The sequence below is a fragment of the Lissotriton vulgaris genome, unplaced genomic scaffold (assembly GCF_964263255.1).
Source record: "Lissotriton vulgaris unplaced genomic scaffold, aLisVul1.2 SCAFFOLD_399, whole genome shotgun sequence".
NCBI lineage: Eukaryota > Metazoa > Chordata > Amphibia > Caudata > Salamandridae > Lissotriton > Lissotriton vulgaris.
Window position 1 is genome coordinate 938,329 of NW_028250273.1, and position 19,517 is coordinate 957,845.

A 19,517-nucleotide genomic window follows, 5' to 3' on the forward strand; every position below is an offset into this window, starting at 1 on the left:
ATAGAACTGTACAAGATTAACTAGGTGAGCACAGAATGGCCCGTACTTATGCAAGGGGGTCTCCAGCACTAACCAGGCCCAAGGGGCATCACAGCGCTAGACAGATTGTACAATAATGATCTAGCGCCTATAGCCGGAGTGAACATTGGACTCAGACATACCGGAAGAGGTAGAATTATTGTGGCAGCTGCTGCCCGCCCCCTCTCCATTTCTCTCCCTCACACTTTGTGTCTCTGGTTCGCTTTACCCGCCTCACTTTCTCTTGCATCCCCTGCTCTGTCCCTCCCTCTTTTCTCTCTTGCCTCTTCCCTTTCCTGACTCATCACCATCTTGCTTTCTATAGAACTCCATATTCTTGTCTCTCTCACACCCTCTTTTGTCTCGTCCTTACTTTCTCTATGTCTGTCTGTTTCTCACATCCTTTCACACTGTCTTCTCTCCGGCTCGACTCATCACTACCCCCCCTCCCGCCTGTCTCACATTGCCCCCACCCCTCTCTGGGTTTCTGCCATGCGCATCTCACACCCGTTTCTCTCCCTCCCCCACACACACACACACACTTCCCTCTCTCCTGTCCCCCACGGGTCCGTTTCTCTCTCCCCTTTGCACATTTATCTCTTCTCTCCATTCATGGGTCTGTTGCTCACGCCCCCCCCCCTCCTGCCACCTCTGTATATTTCTTTCAAACTGGTTGTGACCACGTAGACGTTGTGTAACAAACGCTGGTTGAATAACGCGTGTTTTTAATGTATTCCCTTATAGTTAGCAGCACCCCAGAAGTAGTCACCAATGTCCGGGTTGGACAGGAGGGGCTGGCTGCAGGGACTCTGGGGCTCTGGTCTTACCACTGGTTCCGGTCCAGCAGAGGGTGGTAGGACAGGGGAGGGCTTATTTATTAATTTATTTTATTTTGAGAACTGACCCTTTTACTTCAGTTGTTACACGTTATGTCTTATTTACTCTGTAAGCACTATTTTCCTTAACCCCTTCCGTGCTGATGACGAGCCCAGGCTCGTCATGCAGCACGGTGCTCGTGTGCTGGTGACGAGCCTGGGCTCGTCATAAGCCGTGGAACGCTCACACGCGGGGATAATTCTGTCTGGGTGTGTGTGTGCGCGGCTCTGTCTGTCTGTGTGTGTGCGCGTCTCTGTCTGTGTGTGTGCGCGTCTCTGTCTGTGTGTGTGTGTGCGCGGCTCTGTCTGTGTGTGTGTGTGCGCGGCTCTGTCTGTGTGTGTGTGTGCGCGGCTCTGTCTGTGTGTGTGCGCGGCTGTGTGTGTGTTCGCGGCTATGTGTGTGGCTCTGTGTCCACGAATACTCTCTACTACTCTATAATGCTCACCTATTGCCATTATAAATGACAATACAATTTATTTGTTTTTTTTTAAACAATTGTCATGAGCAATGCCAATAGCTCTACCTTTAATAATGCCAAGACCATTGCTCTCTCTACTTAGGAACGGCGACTCCCTTTTGGTATAAGTTTACTGCTCTGATGCTTTCACCAGGTTCCTGTGCTGTAGGCGGTGGGCACCACTGCAACTAATAAAATGTGCCTCCTGGCTGCTGCTTGAACTGTGAAATACAGCAATAATCAGGGATTAGTGGGACCCTCAGGTCTCTAGGCCCCGGTACCAGTGCACCTGCCAGGGACTGGCCTGTGAATACAAAAGGGATCACCTGCACACTCATTTTGTTCATTGTGTTCACCAACAGCAGTGAGGGCACCAATTTTGGCCAGGGCGCTATCCGGTCATGGGCTGGCTCTGTGGGCACTATCCAGTGTAGGTCTGACTCTGTGGGCGCTATATAGTGTAGGTCTGACTCTTGTGGGCGCTATCCAATGGTCTAGGACTAGCTATGTGGATGCTATCCAATGGTCTAGGACTAGATCTGTGAGCGCTATCCAGAATAGGTTAGGTTCTGTTGGCACTATCCGGCGGTCCAGGGCTGGCTCTGTAGGTGCTTTCAGATGGTCTAGGGCTGGCTCTGTGGGCTCTATACGGCGGTCTAGGGCCGGTTCTGATGGTGCTATCCGGAGTAGGACTGACTCTGTTGGCACTATCCAGGATAGGGATGTCTCTATGGGCAAAATCTGGTGTAGGCTTGACTCTGTGGGCGGTCTAGGGCTGGCACAGGGGGCGCTATCCGCCAGTCAAGGGCTGGCTCTGTGGGTGCTATCTGGTGGTTAGAGCTGCCTGTGTTGGCGCTATCTGGCGGTTATGTTAATTTTAATTTGTAAGGCGCCAACTAGGAAGGACCAGAAGGAAGGGAGCGATTATTGATTAAGCAGCCACGTTTTTAGGCTTTTACGGAAATTTTCATATACAGTTTCATTGCAAAGCAGTGCAGAGAGAGTTCTACAAAGTGGGGCCTAGGGAGGCAATGATCGACCGTCCATACGTGATAGTCTAAATGTAAAATGTAAATTGATATTTGTATAGCGCACTACTCACCCGCAAGGGTCTCAAGGCGCTTGTACGAATACCGCTGTGGAACTCATCCTGGCTTTCCCTGTGAGGCGTCCACTCCTGGGCACCCACAAGGTGGAGGCCAGGCATCCTTAGCGTTGTGGGGGCCGTTGTGGAGATTAAGCAAGCTATTGCCCAGAGTTGCAGGACTCCATGATTGGAATAGGCACCGAGGCGAGAATTATCAGGTCTCTGGAATTTTGAGCCCAAGACCCGCCGAGGCGGGGAATTGAACCCTGGTCCTGGGCTAGATCTCTGCATCAGGGTCTGCCGCTCTAATCATTGAGCCACACTTCTCCGCGACTTCTCTGTGGACGCTGTCAGTCTAGGGCTGGCTCTGTGGGCGCTACACAGGCTAAGCCCGGCTCTGTGGGCGCTACACAGGCTAGGCCCGGCTCTGTGGGCGCTACAAGGGCTAGGGCCGGCTCTGTGGGCGCTATCCGTCTAGAGCCGGCTCTGTGGGTGCTGTCAGTCCAGGGCTGGCTCTGTGGGTGCTACAAGGGCTAGGACCCGCTCTGTGGGCGCTATCAGTCTAGAGCCGGCTCTGTGGGCGCTACACGGGCTAGGGCCGGCTCTGTGGGCGCTATCAGTCTAGGGCTGGCTCTGTGGGTGCTACACGGGCTAGGGCTGGCTCTGTGGGTGCTACACGGGCTAGGGCTGGCTCTGTGGGTGCTACACGGGCTAGGGCTGGCTCTGTGGGTGCTACACGGGCTATGGCCAGCTCTGTGGGTGCTGTCAGTCTAGAGCCGGCTCTGTGGGTGCTGTCAGTCTAGGGCCGGCTCTGTGGGCGCTGTCAGTCTAGGGCTGGCTCTGTGGGTGCTGTCAGTCTAGGGCTGGCTCTGTGGGCGCTGTCATTCTAGGGATGGCTCTGTGGGCGCTGTCAGTCTAGGGCCGGCTCTGTGGGCTCTATCCGGTAAAGGACTAGCTCTGTGGGCACTATCCGGGCTAGGGCCGGCTTTCTGAGCACTAAATAGGCCCTAGCCGGCTCTCTGGGCGCGTTACGGGTTAGGGCAAGCTCTCTGGGCGCTATCCGGGCTAGGGCAGGCTCTCTGGGCGCTATCCGGGCTAGGGCAGGCTCTCTGGGCGATCTCCGGGCTAAGGCTGGCTCTCCGGGCGCTATCGGGGCTTGGTCCGGCTATCCGGGCTTGGTCCGGCACTCCGGGCTCTAGCAGGGCTAGGGCCGGCTCTCCGGGCTCTATCAGGGCTAGGGCCGGCTCTCCGGGCTCTATCAGGGCTAGGGCCGGCTCTCCGGGCTCTATCAGGGCTAGGGCCGGCTCTGCGGGCTCTATCTGGGCTAGGGCCGGCTCTCCGGGCTCTATCCGGGCTAGGGCCGGCTCTCCGGGCTCTATCCGGGCTAGGGCTGCTCTCTGGGCGCTATCCGGGCCAGGGCCGGCTCTGTGTGCACTGGCACGTTCTTCTTACCCTGCGAAGCCTCGCATGGCCTCAGGAATCCGCTTATCAAACATTTCCGCGCCAAGGGCTTCGAGTAAATAGTTTTGTGACGGGGTGCTGGGTGAACCCCGTAATGATCTGGACTGGTGGTCCGCCGCTCCCCTCTCACCTTGCACATTGTCCCCACAGCTGCCCGAGACCGAGTGGAGCGAGAAGCAAGACGAATACTGGACCCCTCCTGAAATGGGAATCGGCTCCTTTAATTGGAACGAGCCGGGTACGTCAGCCACGCCCCTTCTCTACGGAGCAACGTCAAATAGCGGAAGTACGGTTTCCTCGGCGGACGGCGTTTCCCTCGAGGAGGACTGTTTGCGGACCGGGAGTATCAACGCGAGTGAGACCAGGAAGGAGGACGAGCTGCAGACGAGCCCTGCTGTGTTCGAGAAGCCAGGAGGCCAACGTTCCGGTGCTTCGCCCTGCCACGGTCCCGAGGGAGGAACGTGGCTTGACAAGGTACGGGGTCGGGTAGCAGGGTGGGTTGGACGTCGTAGCGTCCCTACCGAATAGTACCGCCTCGGAGTGTACCTTGTATCCCTTGTACCCTTCCCCTCACGAGCACTGAGAGCACTGCGCCTCGTTAGAGGGTTCACTTGCACCGGGTTTCCTTCACCCCCCTCCCTTAAGAAGTTGTACGTATTGGACGTCCCAGTAACCTTAGTCTTCTTGTCTGTCTTTTCGCTTTTGGGTGTCGGAGGACCTCTCGAACAACGCCGTGTGGCTACGAGGAGAAGAACCGGCCCGAGGCCCTCCTACTATTGGTCCTTAGGAGTCACCGACGGATGTGTCCCAAACCCTACTGTTATTTTGTTGAACTCTTTGCAAGACTTATTTCCCTACCGGAGTGATAATCCTGTTATGCAGAAAAAGACTTACATTCCAATAAAACCTTCTTTAAAGTCCCTACTCAAGGCCCCTACGTTTGTCTTTACTCCTAACCCCGAGATAATTGAAGGGCTGGAACAACAACCCGAACCCCCCCTGGGACAAGTTTCTAAGTGGGTCAGGTGCAACATTCAATAATGCTTTTGCACCATGTCCTTGTTTCTCTCGGCAGTTTTACTTCCCTGCCGCGTAAACGAGTGGAGTTTTTGTATTTCCAATATATCTGGCATTCTGCTTGTGTGAGAGGGTTCCATGCGCTCCGGCTCCCCCCACCGGAGCAGAGACGGCACCCGCGACGCATTCTTTCCACAGCCAGAGACAGCCGTGGGAGGGACCGGTCAGGCAGCATTACTGTGGCGGGAGCGCCCCCGCCGCCAGCCTGGGGGCTCTGAGCATGGGGTCTCACACTGCGTGGGCGGTGGGGAGTGGCCTGATGTGGGTGGAAGCCAGCAGGGGTGCGGGCATGACTTGTGGCTAGCGCCTGGACGCTTTCATCACTCCATCCTGGAGTCACCGGGCTCTTTTTAGAAAAAACAAAATTGCACACCAGTATAAAATATAAGTGCCATGGCCGGTCTGGTGTCTGGAGGTGAACCCTGCCAGGGCCGCTCTGGTGTCTGGAGGTGAACCCTGCCAGGGCCGCTCTGGTGTCTGGAGGTGAACCCTGCCATGGCCGCTCTGGTGTCTGGAGGTGAACACTGCGATGGCCGCTCTGGGGTCTGGAGGTGAACACTGCGATGGCCGCTCTGGGGTCTGGAGGTGAACACTGCGATGGCCGCTCTGGGGTCTGGAGGTGAACACTGCGATGGCCGCTCTGGGGTCTGGAGGTGAACACTGCGATGGCCGCTCTGGGGTCTGGAGGTGAACCCTGCCATGGCCGCTCTGGGGTCTGGAGGTGAACCCTGCCATGGCCGCTCTGGTGTCTGGAGGTGAACCCTGCGATGGCCGCTCTGGTGTCTGGAGGTGAACCCTGCCATGGCCGCTCTGGTGTCTGGAGGTGAACCCTGCCATGGCCGCTCTGGTGTCTGGAGGTGAACCCTGCCATGGCCGCTCTGGTGTCTGGAGGTGAACACTGCGATGGCCGCTCTGGTGTCTGGAGGTGAACCCTGCCAGGGCCGCTCTGGTGTCTGGAGGTGAACCCTGCCATGGCCGCTCTGGTGTCTGGAGGTGAACACTGCGATGGCCGCTCTGGTGTCTGGAGGTGAACCCTGCCATGGCCGCTCTGGTGTCTGGAGGTGAACCCTGCCATGGCCGCTCTGGTGTCTGGAGGTGAACCCTGCCATGGCCGCTCTGGTGTCTGGAGGTGAACCCTGCCAGGGCCACTCTGGTGTCTGGAGGTGAACCCTGCCATGGCCGCTCTGGTGTCTGGAGGTGAACCCTGCCAGGGCCGCTCTGGTGTCTGGAGGTGAACCCTGCCATGGCCGCTCTGGTGTCTGGAGGTGAACCCTGCCAGGGCCGCTCTGGTGTCTGGAGGTGAACCCTGCCATGGCCGCTCTGGTGTCTGGAGGTGAACCCTGCCATGGCCGCTCTGGTGTCTGGAGGTGAACCCTGCCATGGCCACTCTGGTGTCTGGAGGTGAACCCTGCCATGGCCGCTCTGGTGTCTGGAGGTGAACCCTGCCATGGCCGCTTTGGTGTCTGGAGGTGAACACTGCCATGGCCGCTTTGGTGTCTGGAGGTGAACCCTGCCATGGCCGCTCTGGTGTCTGGAGGTGAACACTGCGATGGCCGCTCTGGTGTCTGGAGGTGAACCCTGCCATGGCCGCTCTGGTGTCTGGAGGTGAACACTGCCATGGCCGCTCTGGTGTCTGGAGGTGAACCCTGCCATGGCCGCTCTGGTGTCTGGAGGTGAACACTGCGATGGCCGCTCTGGTGTCTGGAGGTGAACCCTGCCATGGCCGCTCTGGTGTCTGGAGGTGAACACTGCGATGGCCGCTCTGGGGTCTGGAGGTGAACCCTGCGATGGCCGATCTGGGGTCTGGAGGTGAACACTGCGATGGCCGCTCTGGGGTCTGGAGGTGAACCCTGTCATGGCCGCTCCTGGGAGTGGCTCTTTTACCAGCGATGATGTTCCTCTGACTCGAGTTCTAAGATTCCATCTTGTGCGTCTGGTAGCGTTGTAGCCTTGTACGGAACCGGGGCTTTGAAGTTTTACCTGGTTTCTGTTGCTGCAATAATTGCTGTTTTACTTCAAGTGAGAGAAATGGTTGATAAACCACGCCTTCCATCAGGGCACCAATCTCATCTTCCTTCAAGTTCAAGTATTTTAAGGAAACAGCGATTGCAATGGGCAACCAGTACACTTTCCTCACCATTCAAATCCGAAACATGCTGCACAGATACTCTGATGGATTTAAATCACTAACAAACGAATTTAATATCCCTAAGACTGCACCCTATTACTTCACTGACCTATTTGTTGCGAGAATGAATTGCCAAAAACGTAAAGGTCTTTGTAATTCATTGATTTTGATGACTTTCCACAACCCAGAAAAGCAGTTTGCTCAGTGCACCATTGCTTTTCTACCCTTTCATGCCCCATCAATGTTTTTCACGTGGCACTTGATTGGTTTATTACAAATTCCTCTTCTTCGTTCTTCCACATGTCTGTCCATCGTGTTTTTAGCCATTGTTATCTTGTCTGGTTGATTGGTTTCCCTATCTATGGCTACACTTTGTGCATTACTTCCTTGTTGGCAATGTGTTATTTTTGTATTTTTTTATATTAAAATGTATTTAAATATGTTGACTCCGTTTTTTACTTTTTATATCTATCCTGTTAAAGGTGAAAATGAATGGGGACGTGACCTCCAAGTTTGGCCTAGAAAAGTAGGTATCCAAGATTGAGGGTATCACGTCATCAGTCCTTGAACCTTCCATTGTACCTGGCACCGAAAGGAGTCTTGGCTGTCGCAGCTTCGAGTTCTGCATTTAATGTAACTTCGCGGAGCCATGCAGGACACCGCTCCGCATACTAATGTTGGCTATGGTTTATCCATGTCCTTCAGTGCAAATCTGGAGTTGCTCTACTTGGAACATTTGACTCAAAATGTTTTGTACAAGCAGTGTTGTCAGACATGCCTTCACTTCCAAGCCAGAAAATATATTTGCGTCCAATAATATGGATGTGAAGGCCAGTGCCGCTAATGACTGGCTTTTTGAAGCCTTGAATACCTGTCGTCCCACTACCCACAAGAAAGGGATAATTCACAAAGCCCCCGCTCCTTGGTACAATGAGACGCTCCGCTCGCACAAACCAAAATGTAAGAAATTAGAACGCTTATGGAGGAAAGACTACTTTCTTACATCTGGTACCGCCTATAAAACTGAGCTGAAATGCTATCATAAGGCGTGTGCTACAACCAGGGCCATCCACATTAATAAGTCCATCAACGAAGCAATAAATAAATCTAAAACTCTGTTTAACGTGGTGAAGGAGCTCGCTGGTTCACAGACCACGGCAACACCTCCCCAGCTATCCAACGCAAAATGCGATGAGCTTGCCCAGTACTTCATTTCCAAAATCACGAATATACACCAGGACATTCTTGCTCATAGCAAAATACATGTTTCCCCTACTTCTCCTCAGACTAGGGAAGAGGCCGTCAACTCCTTTGTGTCATCTTCGCCTCAATTGCTGTCTTGGCCTGATCTCTGCCCGGAAACTGTCTCGGAAACATTGAGCAAAGTCAAGTCAGGATCCCCGCTGGACCCTTTGCCCGCCCCGATACTACGCTCTCGGAATTCTTCGCATCTATCCACCATCTGCAAAATGTTAAATCACTCACTTGACACTGCAACCGTTCCAAGCTGTTGGAAGCATGCTATGGTCACCCCGCTCTTGAAGAAGCCACTGGCGGATCCTAAAATAACCGCCAACTATCGTCCCATTTCTTTACTACCGGCATTCTCGAAAGTCCTGGAATGACACATCCGTGTTCATCTCTCAAAATTTGTAACAGACAACAACCTGTTACATCCATCCCAGTCTGGATTTCGCCATGGCTTCTCTACGGAGACGACCCTGTTGGGCGTTACAGACAATCTGCGTCTGCTCTTGGATCGAGGAGAAACAGTTGCATTGATCTTACTTGATCTCAGCGCAGCTTTTGATACTGTGTTACACAGTATCCTTCTCCAATCCCTCGCTACTATTGGAATTGGCAATAAAGCATTGGACTGGCTCGCATCCTTCTTGTCTGACCGTACCTTTCAAATCTTTTCTAAGTCATCCTCCTCTAAAAGCTACTCTTCCCCCCATGGTGTACCCCAGGGGTCTATTCTTAGCCCTCTTCTTTTTAATTTATATGTCACACCTTTGGCTTATGTTGTACAGTGTTCTGGTTCAAACCTTTATTCTAATGCTGATGATTCACAAATAGTTTTTTCACTTTCTCAAATTAATCCCACGGCTCCTTCCCCTTTGCAAGCAGGACTCAGCAAAATATCTGAATGGATGAACACCAACTTACTTAAATTAAATGGCGGAAAGACTGAGGTCCTGGTCCTTGGTAACAAACCCGACCTCTGGAACCTGAGACATTGGCCCACTACCATGGGTCCCCTACCAACTCCATCTGAACAAGTGCGAAACCTGGGAGTAATTATTGATAGGGGACTATCTATGAAAGATCAGGTCAACAAAGTCGCAGCCACCTGTTTTACCATTCTACGATGGCTGCGTAAAATCTTTTGGATACTCCCCAAAAACACCCAGAGATCTGTTGTGAATGCCTTGGTGACCTCCAGATTATATTACGGCAACGTGCTCTACCTGGGGCCTACCAAGGCCGTCACACGGCGCCTTCAGCTGGTACAAAATGCTGCAGCTCGGCTTCTCTGTGCTGTCGTAAACACGACCACATTACAGAACGCCTGAGAGAGCTGCATTGGCTTTGTGTTGAAAATCGAATAAAGTTTAAAGCTTTGGGCCTTATGCATAAGATCAAAATCGGATCAGCTCCCCTCTACCTTCAGGCCCTTGTCAGCCCCTACCTCGCAGCTCGCTCTCTTCGTTCCTCATCCCATCATCTCTTCAATGTACCAAAGTTCAAACTTACCAGAATGGGCGGTGGTTCCTTCGCGCACTTAGGACCCAGATTGTGGAACTCACTTCCTTTGACCTTTCGGATGGAAAACTGTCACATGCGCTTTCGCAGAGCGGTGAAGACCTGGCTCTTCGATCTCTAAATCTTCTGCCTTATGTTGTCGATCTGTCTCTTAGCGCCGGGAAACCCTTATGGGTAGCTGTCGCGCTCAATAAATTCAATTAATAAATAAAATAAATTCCACTGCTGCAGACGACAAATGTTACACTCGGATCCGCACCACGAAAGTGCACTCAAGGGCATGAAGGAGTGGGAGGCTAAGCTCTTCGTGGCACAGGCACGATATGAACTCTGGCAGAAGCGGCATTGTTCGAGGTCCAGGGCTGCGTCAAGTGCTGCCCCATTCGCTGTACATAAGTAATTCTTCAAAGCGGGCATCTTTCAATGAAAAGCCTTTAAAGCACCATCGGAAAACAAGATGCTTCTGGATGTTGCTCCGGTCCATCTGAGCTTAGCCCACCTTCAGAAGACATGGGTGTTAATTTGTCTGCTCAGTGTTAATCCAAGTCTGTTCTGATTGATAGTCCCGTTTCAGTGCGCCAAAGAGAGAGTTGACCATCCCCAGGAGCTTATAATAGACATGTTGAACTTTGCACTATCTCTTGCACACTAGAGTTATTGTAGGCTCTGTTAAAGGTTATTTGTAGTCTTTCATCCTTTCTTTGTTTTCCACACCTACCTTCTTTCCCCGTTTTGGCGCCGGCTGACTTTTCCCCTGCTGAAGGCCTTGTCGGTTGCTCAGGTGTTGGCGCCTCCTTAAATTGCCACTGTCATCAACTTCAGAGTAGCTGCAAGATTTAGCCAAGGTTCTAAAATATTTGACTATTCAAATCCTTCCCAGATGTAGAGCTCAGGATTTGATGGAAGAGACATCCCCTTACATGCCTTTACCTTGTTGCATAAACTTTGGCAGGCTTGAATGGCATCTGTTTCAGACCGCATTCAGATGGCCGACATAGTTTACCAAAATGGTGATGATGGCAATAAGCTGGGCAATCCCTTTACCTTTTTATGGCACAATACTGATATCTGTCCCTGTAAAACGCCAGTGGCCTGCATGCCTCTTGGATGTGGATCTGGAGTGTCCTTGGAGGCCTTCCACGTAGGTAGTCTCCTCATTCATGGGTATTCTGTGCAATGGCGTGGAATTTCTCAAGCTGCCATTGCCTTTAGAGAACAAGCTCAAGTTACACAGACTTTGGCATTTGACTCATTGGACCTCTCAACCCTCCTCCTAATGCCTTGTGGATCTGAAAGAGACTATTAGTTACAGATTCCTTACCTTAGATTTATCCTCAGGCATCAGACTGGATCCAGAGAATTGTTTCTCAGCAGTACTCATGCGCGTCAGTAGGTGGTGTCGGTCAACTCCGCTTTCGTCGTTAGCGTCGTGATCGCCGGAATCACATTGTGGTATCTACTTAGACGCCGCCCTTGCACGCTGACGTCCGTTCTTTTTCCCGCCAGCCATCGCAGATCCGGAGAGAGCGGTACCCTTAGTAATTTTTTGACTAACAGTTTTTTTTACTTTTGTCAACATGTTTTGAGTCATTCGTATCCTGGTGCACGTAGGAATGTCCCATCGTCTGACCGGCTTCAAACCTTGTGACTCCTGTCACAAGTTGATGTTGCTCCCTTCCCCAACCAGAGTTAACAGTAGTGACAGATGCGTCACTCCTGGGATGGAGCAGACACATGAGAGAGACGGAGATCAGAGGTTTCTAGTTTCTGGCGGGTTCTGGGTTCCACATAAATCTTCTGGAGCTCTTGGCAATTCGTCTGGCACTGAAGGCATTCCTTCCTTCTGTCAAAGGAAGGGTAGTGCAGGTGTTCACAGACAACACCACTAAGTTGTACTGCAACAAACAGGGCGGGGTGGGGTCGTGGACCCTGTGTCAAGAGGCTCTTCACCTTTGGACATGGCCGGAACATCAGGGCATGTCCAAGGTGGTTTAACACCTGGCAGGTTTGTTGCATGTTTATCTAGGTTCCTGATCGATACTGTGACCTTATGCCCCTATTCGGCTATAAATCCATTTATTCCCTATATTGGCATAACCGTTCAAGTGCGATTTTCTGAAAAGTCATCTCTGGCCTCACACGAACAGAGCCACATTCCAGCATAGTTCTCTCTGCCACTTCCTTTGAGACCAATTAGTGCAATGACAGAGCAGTAGTCACTATCTGATATTCCTAGATAACACTCCGAGTTCTTCAACAAGATAAAAACTCAGCAAACCTGGAAATCCCCGCTTGCTGTGTTTTGATTAGTAATGGAACTCTAATGAGCAACTGATAACTATCACTTCCTAGTGACATCTTTAATTGACGTCTTATGTCCAGCAAACTTGCGTCAAACCCGGCACCTGTCAGGTATAAATATTACCAACGTTGCCTTAAGCAATGCGAGCTACTGTTGCTGATGCCAGCTGCCTGCAAGACCCCGTGTTGGTAAATCTAGCACTCTGTCGCTGCAGCCTGCTGTCCCTGTGGTGGTGAAGCTGCTGATACCATTATCGCCGCTAAAGCGCGAACTATGGTGCAGTACGCTTAGGAGTTGAACAGCCGTCCCTCTGCGAAGACATCCAGCAGATTCCAGCTGCCCGCGGACGCTGTCCCCCCTCCTTCCTCGACGCGCTGAAGAAAAGCCGCTGCCTTTCTCGTGCAGAGAAATCCAGCTCCGGCGTTTCCGGTCTACCTTCGCGGGTGACTGGGATATCGAGAGAGACCCTGAAGGAGATACCAATCCTCCATCATTCTATTCAGAGGTATGGTGTTGACTAAACCCTTAGACGAGAATTCTTGAAACAAACCTTGGCAAAACCAACTTAACTTAAAGCTACTCACTTGCTCCCCTTTTCACGTGTTAGGCTTAGGTCAGGCACACTGGGGTAGGCGTAGTTAGAAGCACCAGTTGAGTATGTTAGCCTAATGTATATATGACTGTATATATGTTTTATTACTTTTAAACCATTGTATGGCTAAGAAACCATATCAATGCTTTTACAGTTCTATTTCGCATTACTTATCTTACTGTACGTACTTTTTATAATAACAATTATTGCAATTGTGGCAATACATTTCTCTTGTACGAGAAGAAAGACTGTTCAATAAATGTTAACCCTTTATTGACAAACGCCGTCTCTCTATTCTCTACATCTCGTGAAAGTAAACTGCACTAGACTGACTGAGTGAAATACATGTCTATTGTTTCACACGACCCTAGAGATTGACTCTTGATCTGAGGAGCAAAGTTGTCATGTTGCACGGTTGTTGGAAAGCTGAATCCCTTCTTGTCTGTGCCAAGGAAGCTGATCACTTCCTATGCAGAGAAGAAAGTTTCCAGTGACCTCTGAGCTAGTTGGTAACACAACCCAATTAAGTTTAGCATAGTCAGTGGAGGCCTGGAATATAAGCAGTTCCACGTCGATACTACTGTTTATGTTATTCCAATGCGCAGGGCCTAGTGGGAAACTAGGAACTACACTACAGGTTCTCTGAACACCAGGACAGACTAACTCAGCCGCCTGTGCATGATGGATTACGAATGGCGTCTTCACTCAGATGTGGTGCAAGGTCTCTCTCAGCAGTGGGGGGAGCCTTGGTTAGATCTGTTCGCCACCAAAGTATTTGCAATGTCAGCAGTTTTGCGAGATGGAATTTCCAAGGTGGCACTCGCTCAGCGACACTTTTCGTCGCAAGTGGAATTGTGGTCTTCTATATGCCTATACCACTTCTGCCCAGAGTGCTGAAGAAGATCAAGCGCGAACAGGCACAAGTCATTGTTGTGGTTCCGGACTGGGCACAAAGAGTCTAGTATCCTGAGCTCTTGAACATGGCCATTGATCCTCCGATCAGACTGACTCTTCTGGAGGATCTTCTGTCTCAGCAGCAGAGGACGGTCTTCCACCCAAACCTGTCCTGCCTCCACCTCCTTGCGTGGAGATTGAGCGGCGCCAATTGACAGCTTTTGACCTTCCCTCCGAAGTCTGGAGGTCATCTTTGCAGCCAGGCGTCCCTCCACAAAAACGGTATACACCTGTAGATTGAACAAATTTGTGGCATGGTGCACAGCAAAGGCTGTGGAAGCCCTTTTGCTCCACTTTCAGAGGTTCTCCTCTTCATTCTATCTTTGGTCCAGCAGGGCACTGCTCTGGGCACCCTTATAGGCTATTTTTTGCCCATTTCGGCCTTTCTTCACCTTCCTGATGAGCCTTCTCTTTTCAAGTCCCCTATTGTAAATAGGTTTAAGGGCATTACTCACCTCTTCCCTCCTATTCCTTTCGTAATGCACGCATGGGTCTTGAATCTGGTCTTAACTTACCTTGTGTGCTCCTTTTGAGGCACTACATAAATGTCCTCAGACTCTTGACATGAAAGACTGTTTTTATGGTTGCCATCACCTCTGCTCGCTCTTTCTTCTAAACCTCCTTTCTTTGCTGTCCATTCGGACCTTCTTTTCTTCCGAAAGTGATTACCTCTTTCCACATAAGACAGACCATCACTTTGCCCACCATCTATAAATAAAGGAATTTGGGAAGTACCACCATCTTGACCAGTGCTATCCCCCTGGCTAATGAGCGGGGGAGCCCAGCCCAAGCAGTGACCTTCTCCTCCAACCAGTTTATGGCACGTCCATAATTCATGTTCATAAGACCTGCATTTCTCTGCTAACCCATATGTGAGAAATTGGCCTGATATATGATGTCACTAGTTCTAGTGGCACCTTGTATCAGTCCAAACAATCCCTTATGGTGATGGTTGTAAAGTCAACCTTATAGACCAGCTATCCTAGTGGTAGCATGGACAAAGCAGTCTTAGGCTAAAACTTCAGAGGGCATGCAAAGCCAGCTGTTTTACCAATACAATCCCTTGAGTACCAAATGAAAGGACACCACACAAGATATATATCAAATACAAATGTATTTATTACTAAACACAAAACCTCTGGACTCTTTATGAGGACAGGGGTTGAAGCACAAAACAATTAATTTAAATAGAATACTTTAGTTGCACAATATACAGCTTTACCCTAGGGGCGAAGAAAACCATATCCTAAAATAGTGGTATGAGAACCACGTCACGAACAGGGAGTAGGCCTGGGACCTGAGGAATCGCTGGGGCTACACTAGACTACCAGTAGTTAGGAAGTAGGAGGCCCACGGGAGGCATGTGCAGTGTCAATGCACAGCCGCAAGTTCTCATAGAAGTCAATAGGAAACTTAGAAGTTAGAATCTAGTGGATTTAGGACACTTCCGGTGAAGCTAGGAGGAAGCAACTAAAAACAGGGACACTGGGATAGTCAATACCCACAGGAGCACCGAAGTACTCGCGTTACCTCACCCACGGAAGACTGGTGCATAGGTGTCAAGATGTGTCGGGTTTCAGCGCTGGATCCTATGGAGACCTGGAGAAAGATGCTGCAGGCTACCAGGAGGAAGATGTCCGGTTGTATCCAAGGGTGGATCTAGGCTGAAGAGTACCTGAAAGCAGAGGGGACAGAGTCTGGGTCACTAGCCAGTGACCGGGTGGAACCAGGAAGGAACCAGGCGATGTCGTGAAGCAATCAGGTGATGTTGTGAAGCTTGTCTCTGCAGCCACGTGGACCAGGAGGCATCAACGACGACCAGGAGCTGGATACGGACTGTCCCACGAAGGATCTCGCTGATGGAGTCGACTTCCGGATTGGAGTCAACAAGCCTTGGCAAAGGCAACCCACGCAGGATTCGAAGATTGCCTCTGATGCAGACCAGCAAGGTCTGAGGGGCTTATCTTTCATAGGGAAGCAGGGGCCAGTCTGGATCAACCAGACCAGCAGCAGGAATTCAAAGGTTAGTCATCACAGAGGCTACTAGCCAGCGGGCCAGCAGCCGGACAATGCGTCGAGCAGGCAAAATGCAGAAGGGCTCCACGCCGAACTCGTGGAATGTGGAGGGCTGTCCTTCAGTGCAGATGGTGCTCGGGGTTGGGGCTTCTCAATCCCCAATGCACAACCTCGAGGGTGCCTCAGAAGCTGCACATGTAGCAATTTTCAGGCTTTTCAAGGTGTCCGGTCCCACGTCTCTCGTCGCATCCACGGGTCTCAGCTTTGCTGTTGATGAGGATAGAGGTCAGAGAAGTCTGGGTCTTGTCAGGCTCTGTGCTCGGGTTCCGGCAGGAACGTCGACAAAGCAAGCCGTTGATTGCTGGTGGTGCCTGTTTGCACAGGGTGGTCACTCCTTGGCCACAAGGGAGATTCTTCAGTCTTCCAGCAGTGTAGAATGTCGAAGGTCCAGAGTTTCGTTTCAAGTTTCAGTCAGGATAAATCTAAAGTCTCTAGACTCAGCTCCTCGATTTATACTAATAAAAGGGGCTTGTTTCCAACAAAAGCATTGGTGGTAGTTTTCCGCTAGAGAAGGGAACACGTCCGCACATACAGTAATATTCCTCTCAGAGTGATTATTTAAGACGTAGAACGAGAACATGAATTGATTTGTCTGAAGAAGGGCGCGTTTGTGGCCTGATAAACACCCACCACCAGGGATGTCAACAAGGCACGAATGCCTCAATCACAAGAACAAGAAACAACACGCCACTTTAGCACTCCTGTTCGTGTTCAATTAGTGTACGCCATAAACATTCATCTGGCTATTTAAAGTCCAAGCCCGTTGCTTTCTATAAGGTTAGTCTAAAATCATAGTTTGTACATTGTCCGTATTTGTATTCATATAACTCCAAATTCAGAGATCCAAGTCAGGTTGTATTCCTCCAAAGATTCTTTTATTAAACACCAATAGTTTATAACAACTTCACAGCTCACAGGGGCTGGTTTAACTGCTAGGTCCCTCCTATGGGTGGGACCAGGAAGGGGGGTGGTTACACCCCCTTTCCTTTGTCCAGTTTCGCGACAGAGCTTTGGGCTTGAGTGCCCCAGCAACCAGTTTGAACTGGGCTATGCATGGAGCACCTTGTGTGACCCAGGCAGTGTCTCGTTTCATTCAGCCCACCCTGCCCCAATACACTAAAGGCTGTCTGGGGAGGTGCAAGGCACCTCCCTGGACAGGAAACCTATTGTCCAGGCCTCCCTCGCTGGAAGGGCTCCCAGCTGCAGGAGGACAGACTCGTGTCTGTGGCAGCAGCATCCATTTTGTGATGCTGAGGCTCCGTTTAATTTTAACCGGGGTTAAGGATCGGTACATGTCTTCACCCTCTAGAAGGGTGGCATGCTTCCCCCGTCGCCAGAACTGGCGAGGGGGTAGTATTCCAAAGCGTATTACACCTTACACAACATGTTTCGATAAAGCCAAACCGAAGTTGGCAATAACCGCGAGGATTATAATGCATTTAAGAATATATGGTATGGCGATATCATAGAGCAGCTATAAGGACATGGTTCCGAAAGCTGCAGACAGGCTCAGCTCATGCTAGAGCACCATCTCACACAATACCAAGCACTCTGCCTTGAGGATTGTTAAGGCCTGCCATAGGAGTGACCTATAGGTATATATGTGTCTATATAGGTTTAGATATAGGTATACTATATCTAAGCAAAGGGTGATTACACCACTCTGCCCCAGCTGAGTGCTTAGCCAGTTGTGTCAATTTAGTAGGGCCATCTCGGGGTGGCATAATACATGCTGCAGCCCCTGGTAGGCCTTGGGTGCATCTATGTCCTGGGTACCTATGGTACACTGTACAGGGACTTATAAGAGTGACCCAATATCCAATTGGATATGAACCTAAGGTACATGGGTCCTTATTTATGAAGGCCTTGCGCCACCGGTGCGTCACTTTTTCCCATGTTAAAAGTGACGCACCGGCGGCGCAAGTCCTTCATAAATAAGGCCCATGGAGTCCATTTTAAGGAGAGAGCAGATAGCCTGGGACCCTGAATAGCAGGATCCCAGGCCAACTAAGTCGAAAACCAGCTAAACACTAGGCGAAAAGTTGGGGGTAACCATAGTCAGATGTAAACCTTCCTACACCATATGCCTAAATACTTCACGGGCTCCGTCGTCCATGTGAGGGGGAACTCAGAAAGAGTTTGGACAGTGTCAGTCAAAAGGAAAATCATCAACTTAACCCAGTTGATTGATAAACCAGACAGGCCACCAAATTTAATAAACTCCCTCAATAATGGATCTAAATTTGTTTCTGGATCGGACACATACAGGGTGACGTCATCCGCATAGAGTGAAATAAACACGGGCACTAAAACCAATTCCCTTGGCAGTATGGTGTTGCCTGACCCGCGCCGCTAACGGTACCATCGCAATCGCGAAGAGGAAAGGGGAGAGAGGGCACCCCTGTCTGGTGCCTTGCGAAATGTTAAGTGGTGCAGAGAGGAGCCCATTCACTCTCACACGTGCCATCGGGCACGTGTACAGAAGGCGTATTAGATTGATAAATAACGGACCAAACTCCATATGGCCAAGTATTGTAAATAGGTATTGCCATTCCAAAGTATCAAATGCTTTTGTAGCTTCTAAAAATACAGAGGCTGCCTGTAGTTCTGGATGTAAACAATGTAACACAGAGGATAAAGTCTTGAAGTTTTGGGTCGTCGATCTCCCAGGGATGAACCCTGATTGGCGCGGGAGGGCCACCAGTGGGAGCAAGGGCTGCAGCCTATTAGCGATGAGTTACGCCAATATTTTGACATCTACATTTATTAGCAAGAGTGGCCTATAGGAGTCCAATTCGTCGGCAGGCTTTCCTGGTTTTAAGAGTGTAATTATAATTACCTCCTGCATTGATGGAGGCAGGACACCCGTTTCACGGGCCTCCTCAAACAGCTTGAAGAGGCGGGCGGTAGTTCCTCAACATATGTTTTATAAAAAGCGGTGGTTAGGCTGTCCAATTTGGCAGCTTTGTTTAATGGTAGGCTTTTTATAACCTTTGCCACATCGTCTACTGTAAAAGGAAAATCCAATTCTCTTCCAGGGGATCCTCATCAATAGTCATAAGCCCCACATATATGTTTCTCCATATATATATATATATATATATATATATATATATATATATATTACCTACTGGCTGTCGCCAGTAGGTATATATAGTTAGGATTTTTTCCCTATGGGATTTTTGAAAATTCTATGTCTAATAACTTTGGCGTTTGTGGACGGAATCGGCTGAAATTTTCAGGAAAATGGCACATTTCGTTTCTGATCAGCCCCTGAAAATTTGGGGGGGGGTTCGTCAAAGGGGGGCCCAGAAAAAAGGGGGGTCCCAAAACGTGTTTTTAACATTGAGTTTTCCGTAGGGCGGTTGGCCTCACTTTTAGCTCGAACGGCTGAATGGATTTGCACGAAACTTGGCAAAATTGTAGGGACTGTTAGCCCGATGTGCCTTTGCTAGGTCTCAATATATGTGCTCCAGTGGATTTTGAGAAATTAACGTTCAAAACAAGATATATATCTGTAACAGCGCTCCGGGCTGCGCTCCGGTCCGCTTACTTTTCGCGAAACGGAACTTTGCGATGCGAAGCTGATTGGCTTTCCGGTGTCTGTCAACATTCTAAACAGTCCGGAGCGGCCGCCATCTTATCTCTCGGTAGGATCGAGAGAGAAGAAGAGGTGAAAAACGAAGGGGGAATTTAATGAAAGGGGGCAAGGTAGACCCTTCT